The sequence below is a fragment of the Engraulis encrasicolus genome, chromosome 8 (assembly GCF_034702125.1).
Source record: "Engraulis encrasicolus isolate BLACKSEA-1 chromosome 8, IST_EnEncr_1.0, whole genome shotgun sequence".
In the NCBI taxonomy this organism is placed as follows: domain Eukaryota; kingdom Metazoa; phylum Chordata; class Actinopteri; order Clupeiformes; family Engraulidae; genus Engraulis; species Engraulis encrasicolus.
In genome coordinates this window covers 3,893,828-3,901,327 of record NC_085864.1, presented here as the reverse complement: position 1 = coordinate 3,901,327, position 7,500 = coordinate 3,893,828, and the positions used below count along the sequence as shown (strand labels likewise).

Sequence of the window (7,500 nt, the reverse complement as noted above, 5' to 3'; positions counted from 1 at the left end):
AACTATATACAGTTGTAGATACTGTATGTCTGTGAAGGCTTACATTTTTGTCCAGATCAAAAGAGCTTACAAATGTAAAACGTAAAACTTCAATGTTAAACGGGGGCCAAAAAAGACAGTTGCACTGAAGGGGTAGCGATGCATTTTCACAGGGCGGGTAAAAAAGACAAAACTGGTTTGCCGTGCGTGTTGAGCTTGGGGATGGTGGTGGCCCTAATATGTGGACAGGTGTGTCAGAAAGACTTTACCAAGTCATTTCTGTAGCTGATGAATTCCTATATTATCAACATTTTCCAGAATTCATTTCTATCAAAATGTTCCTTTGCCAGCCCTGCCCCATCTCTCTTCCCCACTCTCTTCCTGTCATTCTCTCAACTGTCCTATAAACAAAAAAGACACAAAAACCCTTAAAAAATGAAATGAGTTAAAAACTTAAACTTGTATATTATTGAATACAGCCTGTTTAATATGATCCATGATCTTTACGTAGCTAATGCCACCTCTCAAGACAGAAGGTGGGGTGCCACATGCTCCCCTAATCTGTCATGTAATCTAATGAGTCCTAGTCCCCCACATTCCCTCTTACTCTTACCCTTTTTTGCCCCGTGAACTCTATAAAATTGTCCCTACACTGCACTTGTATTGAGCGCCAAGGGACCTGTACAGTAGAAAGTACCGAAAAGACGATCGCTCCACTCCAGGTAAATTTAGCGCAGGTTAGTATTGTCAGCCGAGGACATGCTCCGAGAGATCCATGCTCTGAAGCCAATCGGAGAGAGCAACTAGCGGCCGTGTTCAGGGTAATCTAGGGCCCGTAGCCGGCTTATCCTCTTAGCACCGAGCAGCAGCGAGAGGATAGGTGGGGTGGGAGGGGTGGTGGTGGCGGTAAAGGGGTGGGTGTTGATGAGAAGGCGTGTCTGTGTGTGTGTACACCGTCAACGTGTGTTTTTGTGTTGCTCAGAGACTGTTTGTGTGTGTGGCCGGCGGTGGTGGCTGTCCCGGTGTGTTTATGTCTGCGCTGGCAGCGTTCCAGAAAGCGGATGGCCATGACCCCTTGCTGGTTGTGGCACCTATGAGAGCCGTGTGGTCCGGGCAACAGCAGGATGAGGATGACTGTTGAGGCTTTAGGGAGAAACATGCGATGGACAAAGACAGATGGCTGAACTCCCCAGCGCTAACTAACTTGATTGGGACGTGACCCACGGATATACGGACAAACGGACTTACGATAGAGTGGCCGTACGGTTCAAGCGGACTTGTCCTTGCTCCTTGTCATTTGGATTTTTTTCTACTTTCTCACTTTACTTTTAACTTTAAAACTGGCTTGTTTGCGAAGTGGTGTTGGGATTCTACTATTATGTTACATGTTTGGAGTGAGGAGGCCATCGATGAGTGTGGTGGAATATGGTATGGTCCCTCTGCTGCAGGTCTGACAAAGTAGCCCCCTCAGGTGAGTCATCATGGACATCCAGCCGTGACCTAATGCCTAGAGCAAGGGTCCCATATACTATATGACCTGAGGAAGCTCATTTTGGCTGTTTTGGAAATAAACTCATTTTACACCTCTCCTCCAGTTAAATAATTGAGTTTTACGTTTCTCCCGTACTTCCTATCGCTGGACCCATAGTATTCAATGTTAATTGCTAGCTTGGAAGTACAATTTGCACTGCAAGACTCTGAGAATGGCTCATCATTTAATGCAAGGGGAGAGGAGTAAAATAAGCTTATTTCCAACAATGGCTTTAAGCTACAAGTCTTTAGTGTGCAGCACCTTTTTTCTTTATTCTAAGTATCTGATTGGGCTTTCAGCACCTCTGTTTACTTGTGTGTGTCCTGCATCTTCATTAATAGGGTAAGGGCACCAACCTTTTTGGGTCCGAGGGCTACCTATTGCATAGGATGAGATTTTTGGGGAATACTTTTAAGGTTCACATGTTTAGGCATGTATTCACAAATTTCTTGTTCGCAGTCACTAAAGCCTTTATCATTTATGTAATAATAAAGGACAATAAGGACCTAGTAGGCTCTTAGCAGATGTGCAGACAGTAGACAGGAGTGTTAGTGTCTAACATGTGAACCCTATTCTAAAGTGCTACAGATATATTTTTAACTGAGGGTGACTTATTAAAGTTTTTAACTTCTGTTTAACTGAGGGTGAGTTATTAAAGTTTTAACTTCCATTAACTGAGGGTGGCATATTGAGTTTTAACTTCCGTTTCAAATTACATTAGGATTGTAGCCCTTTGCCTGTTTACCGTGTATTTGATGGTGTTTGAAGAAATGATGAAATACTCTTGTATCAAAAATGAAAACAAGACAAAAAAAATGGATGTTTTGATTTAAACCCTGTTGCTACATCCTTAGGGGGGGGGGGGGCTAATAAGCTCCAAGGTCTACCTGGTGTTCAGTGGCACCACATTAGTGATCCCCAGGTGAGGGAGTTGGTTTTGAAGATCAGAGGGTTGCAAGTTTGGATCCCACCCTAACCAGTACAGTAGGTAATGGCTGAAGCATCATTGAGCAAGACACATAACATATGTACATTACTTCAGGAACAGTAACCCATGCTCTGCAAATAAATGCAATGCTTTGGATATATGTAAGCGTCACACAGAAATACATAGTCACTACAACTGTATTTCTCCTCATCTTTGATTTGCACTGTATGACTCAAGGTCTAGAAGATGCCAAGTACCTTCATTTTTGCATCAGACTACTCTATACCGTTTGCAGTGCTTTCAAAGACAGCTTTTTGACAAGCTTTTCAGTCACTTGATGGCTCAATGTTGAAAGATGTGATTGCTTTCTGGCACGCAACCATGTGTTATCTGTCACATTGTTTGAAATCAAGGGGTTTCTCTTTTTCAAGTTTGTCTTGAAAATGGTTTCTCCTCTAGCCAACCTTTTGGGTGGGGAAAAAAAGTATCTGAATCATTTATTTTTCCCTTTCAAAGCCATCAGTGCGTGACTGAATGCTAATGGTTTGGGCGAATGCTCTGTGAAGCTCTGAAGAAAGGACTGTTATTTGGGCCCTGAGTTGACACAGGTGTGCAACGGTCTGTGGTTGATCTTGTCAGGTTCCCTCAGACACACACACACGCACACACGCATACACACATACACAGCGTAACTATTAGGCTGAAAGGCATTCATATTGTGATTGGTGATATGACACCAAGGTTATGTCTCCATGTGTTATTATGGAGTTTCTTGTCTGATGTTATGAGATTGCACATACCTTAAGGCTTGCGGTATGCTTGCTGTAGGATACGTGAGTGAGTGCACTATTCGTTCATGAGCGCGTTAACTTGCGCAATTCCTGTCAATTTTACGTGCGTTAGATACTGCAACCTAATAAGTGCGTTATGTGAAATATCTTCAAACTCGCTGGGGGCGATCGCAAGGAATGCACAGTTCCTTACATGTGCTTCTGGGGAAAACGATAATGGCGACAACTTTTCAAGACGATCTTGAGCTTGTCCGAAATTACAAACATTCGATTTGCGATCATACTTCCCCGTTGCACTTTCTTTGACAAAGGAGCGTGCAAATGTAGAAGTAGCAGTATCGCCTCCTTGCCCGGGGAGTCCTTATTTTGTTTTGTTTACAGTCTGTGTTCCTAATTTCCTTATCGCAATGCTGTTCTATCTGCCCCCTGGATGACAACGTCATTATTTTGCGTGTTGGTCTACTGCTTTTAAAGCAAGCATGTGCAGTCGGTTGCTCGCGCTGACTCGCGTTATTTGCGGCTCGCAGCAATCGTGCCGAGGGCCTGAGACCTCAGATATGTGTACTAAATGTGTTGTCAGGACGGCACTTATTACCGTACATCGAGGAATGTCTTTTTAAAGGCAATATCTGTAGCCATTGTCGGCTTCATGTCAGTTTCTGGGCCTTGGGTTTGGAGTGCAGCAGTCAGTGTTTGAGCCTGTCATGCTCTCTCTCTCTCTCTCTCTCTCTCTCTCTCTCTCTCTCTCTCTCTCTCTCTTCCCTCTCTCTGTCTCTCTCTCTCCAACTCAAAGCAGAACTAATAGTCTGAAATGCATTAAATAATGGCCACGTCGTAGTCCTCTGTTCTCGGGGATGTCATGTTTGATAGCTGCAAGGTTAGGTATAATATGCGCTTGGCAAGGGGCTGTGTGTGCACCACTTATCCACAGGCAGCGTTGCCAAGTTGCAGAAGAAGAAAAGAGAACAGAGAAAAGAGGGAAAGAGATCAAAGAGAAGAGTGAAGGAAGAGAAGACGGCGAGAAGCGGGAAAGACAGAAAGTAAAAAGATGGCCGTCCCTGTGGCCTAGCTTGGAGGGTGTGTGTGTGTGTGTGTGTGTGTGTGTGTGTGTGTGTGTGTGTGTGTGTGTGTGTGTGTGTGTGTGTGGGTGTGGGGGTGTGGGGGTGTGTGTGTGTGTGTGTGTGTGTGTGTGTGTGTGTGTGTGTGTGTGTGTGTGTGTGTGTGGGTGTGGGTGTGGGTGTGGGTGTGTGTGTGTGTGTGTGGGTGTGTGTGGGCACGAGGGGTTGAACAATGGTCCCTAGCCTGATCCATACCCTAGGTAATGAGTTTTATAGATCAGTAGTCACTGGGTGACACGTGTGTGTACGTGTGCGTGTGTGTGCTTGCGTGCGTGCGTATGTGTGTGTGTGTATGTGTGGAGTGGGGGGGTCATGAATAATGCCCAACTAGATGAGAGTGCAGCTTATTTCCCCTGTCTGCCTTTTATTGCTGAGCTAATCATTGCATGGCGCCCCCCCCCCATCTCCACGCAGACACTTCTCATTTATAACCCTTTGCGGCCTCCAATGGTATTAAATATGCATTTATTGGAGCTCCGCTAATGTGATAATAATGAAGGGAGGGGCTTGGGTTGGGGTGTGTGAGGTTGCAGGAGAATTCTGTTTTTATAACTTACACCTGAGGTACTGTATACCGGGGTGAAGACACAGTCCTCTACTCACCTGTTTTACTTTGATGTCGTTTGTCGTTGTCGAGTATTTCCTGCAATATTAATTTGGAACATGAAAGTGAAAGTGAAAGCCCATTGGGAAACTCCCATTGTCATTGTGACGCAGCACTCCACAGCACACAAGTGAAGACTGCACACAATGAAATTGCATCTATGCCTCAACCGTGCAAGGGGTCAGCCCTCAATGGCGCTCCTGGGGAACAGTGCGGCGGGACGGTACCATGCTCAGGGTACCTCAGTCATGGAGCAGGGTGGGCGAGAGCACTGGTTGATTACTCCCCCCACCAACCTGGCGGGTCGGGAATCGAACAGGCAACCTTTGGGCTACAAGTCTGACACCCTAATCGTTAACCCATGACTGCCCATTTGGCCTTGTAAATAGTTGTGGTCAAATGAGGTTGGAAAATGTGAACAAAAAATATTGTGGATTTTAGAAATATTTTGAACCAATTATAAAAGGAGAAACAGAAGTTGTTTTTGTTGGGAAAGGCGAGCGTGTGTGTGCGTGTGCGCGTGTGTGTGCGTGTGTGTGTGCGCGTGCGCGCGCGCGCGTGTGTGTGTGTGTGTGTGTGTGCGTGTGTGTGTGTGTGTGCGTGTGCGCGTGTGTGTGCGTGTGTGTGTGTGTGTGTGAGAGTGAGTTCACAAATGCGTGCATGACAGTGTTTTGGCTGTGCTGTGAGCTTTTAAATATTTGAGAGCCAATAAGCACGGGGAGTGAGGTACTGTAGGGGTCCTGTATAGAGGGTCATAGGGTGCAGGAAGTGGGTCGTGTTGGCGCGTGCGAGATGTAAACCTGCTCCAGTATTCTATGCTCTGCTCAATTATTCATTGACCCCTGTATTATTTCTGCACTATGCTCCCTCGTTTTCTCTGTCCCTCGGTCTCCCTCCCTCTTGCTCACTCAGTCTCTTCCTCTCTTTCATTTTTCTGTCACTTGCACTCGTTCAGTGCCTGACATCCTCCCTCCTTCTTCTCTTTATCTCTCTCGTCCTCTGTCACTTGCTATCTATCTGCATATCACTCTCTTTTCTCTCTCTCCCTCTCTCCCATGTTCTCAGCACCATCCCTAAAATAACAATCTGAATCATTGATTCATTGCTTCCTGGTCATCCTTTGCTGGACATTCTGCATGTTCTCTCTTGCTTTCCTCCGCTCTCTTTCCCCCTCTCTCTCTCTCTCTCTCTCTCTCTCTCTCTCTCTCTCTCTCTCTCTCTCTCTCTCTCTCTCTCTCTCTCTCTCTCTCTCTCTCTCTCTCTCTCTCTCTCTCTCTCTCTCCAATCCACTTTGCCTCATACCACTTCCGGGTACTGCTTGGGGACAGGGAGATTGAGACAGAGAGGTAGAGAGAGATATGGAGGTAGGAACAGAGAATAACAAATGCAACCAGAGATGGCAACCTAGGCCAATCTGACTCTCGCCAGACCCTTGTGTATTTCCGCTACATTTCGTGAGCTCGCAAGAGGGTCTGGAGGACCATCGGATTCGCCCTGTTTCACAACAAATTGCAGTAGTACCAATCAAGATGCTTGGAGAGAACCCAGGGTTATTGCAATACACTCACACTTCATCACTTCTTCTTAGAATCTAAATATTAAAACTAATAAAAGTCCACTCTTCTCTGGCAGTACTATTCCTTTTTACTACCATAACTTCCTTGTAAATTTCCAACAAATTCTATGTTAAAGGGTGGCACAATGGGCTTGAAAATTGCAATTGCCGTGAATGTGTGTTTTTAGCTAAATCAATGGAAAGTGTGTTTTGAGGCAGTTTTGAAGGACAGCCATTTGGAAGAATGCTCCAGTTGCCTTTCAACTTCCCAAGGACATCAAAATATAGGGATGGATAAATGGATGTTGTATCCATCCAACATGCATGAGGGTTTTCAAATCTGGGAAAGTGGAATTATTCCAGTTTTGATCAAAATAGTCTAAAAACACACTTTTCACTGATTTCTCTAAAAAAAAACACTCATTCACTACTATTGAAAATGTCAAGCCTATTTTGCCACCATTTACCCTTTAACATTGATCAAGTGTTCTCCTTATTCCCCTGATGGCAGCCCAATCTCAAAGTCTAAATCCTCTGGCCCCTGGCCTAGGAATTTGGGGGAAGAAAAGTCTATACCAGACGGTCTAAGCGCCCCTCCTTCACTTTAATAGGCTGGTGGTGGCCTCATCTCCCCCACTAAACCCCCATGATCACTCACCCCCCGAAACTCACTCTCTCTCTCACTCTCTCTGACTCTCTGACTCTCTCTCTCTCTCTCTCTCTCTCTCTCTCTCTCTCTCTCTCTCTCTCTCTCTCTCTCTCTCTCTCTCTCTCTCTCTCTCTCTCTCTCTCTCTTTCTCTCTCTGTCTCTCTCTTTCTCTCATACACTCATACTGTCACTCACACACTCACAACCACACCCACACACACATTTCAAAATCAACTTGACCATCTCCAGGAATCCATCCATCTCCCCACCTAGTTTGCTGAACCTGACCTCATTCCCCTGGCTGCTTCTGATCTGTTTGTTTGTCCCGTTATGTGTACCGTACCA

General features: G+C 45.5%; 1 protein-coding gene across 1 annotated transcript in view; it reads left to right on the top strand.

Annotated features, from left to right (window-relative positions):
• usp32 (ubiquitin specific peptidase 32) overlaps positions 1 to 7,500 on the top strand; it is a 117,482-nt gene that overhangs the window by 53,817 nt on the left and 56,165 nt on the right. The gene's annotated exons all lie outside the window — the stretch shown is intronic.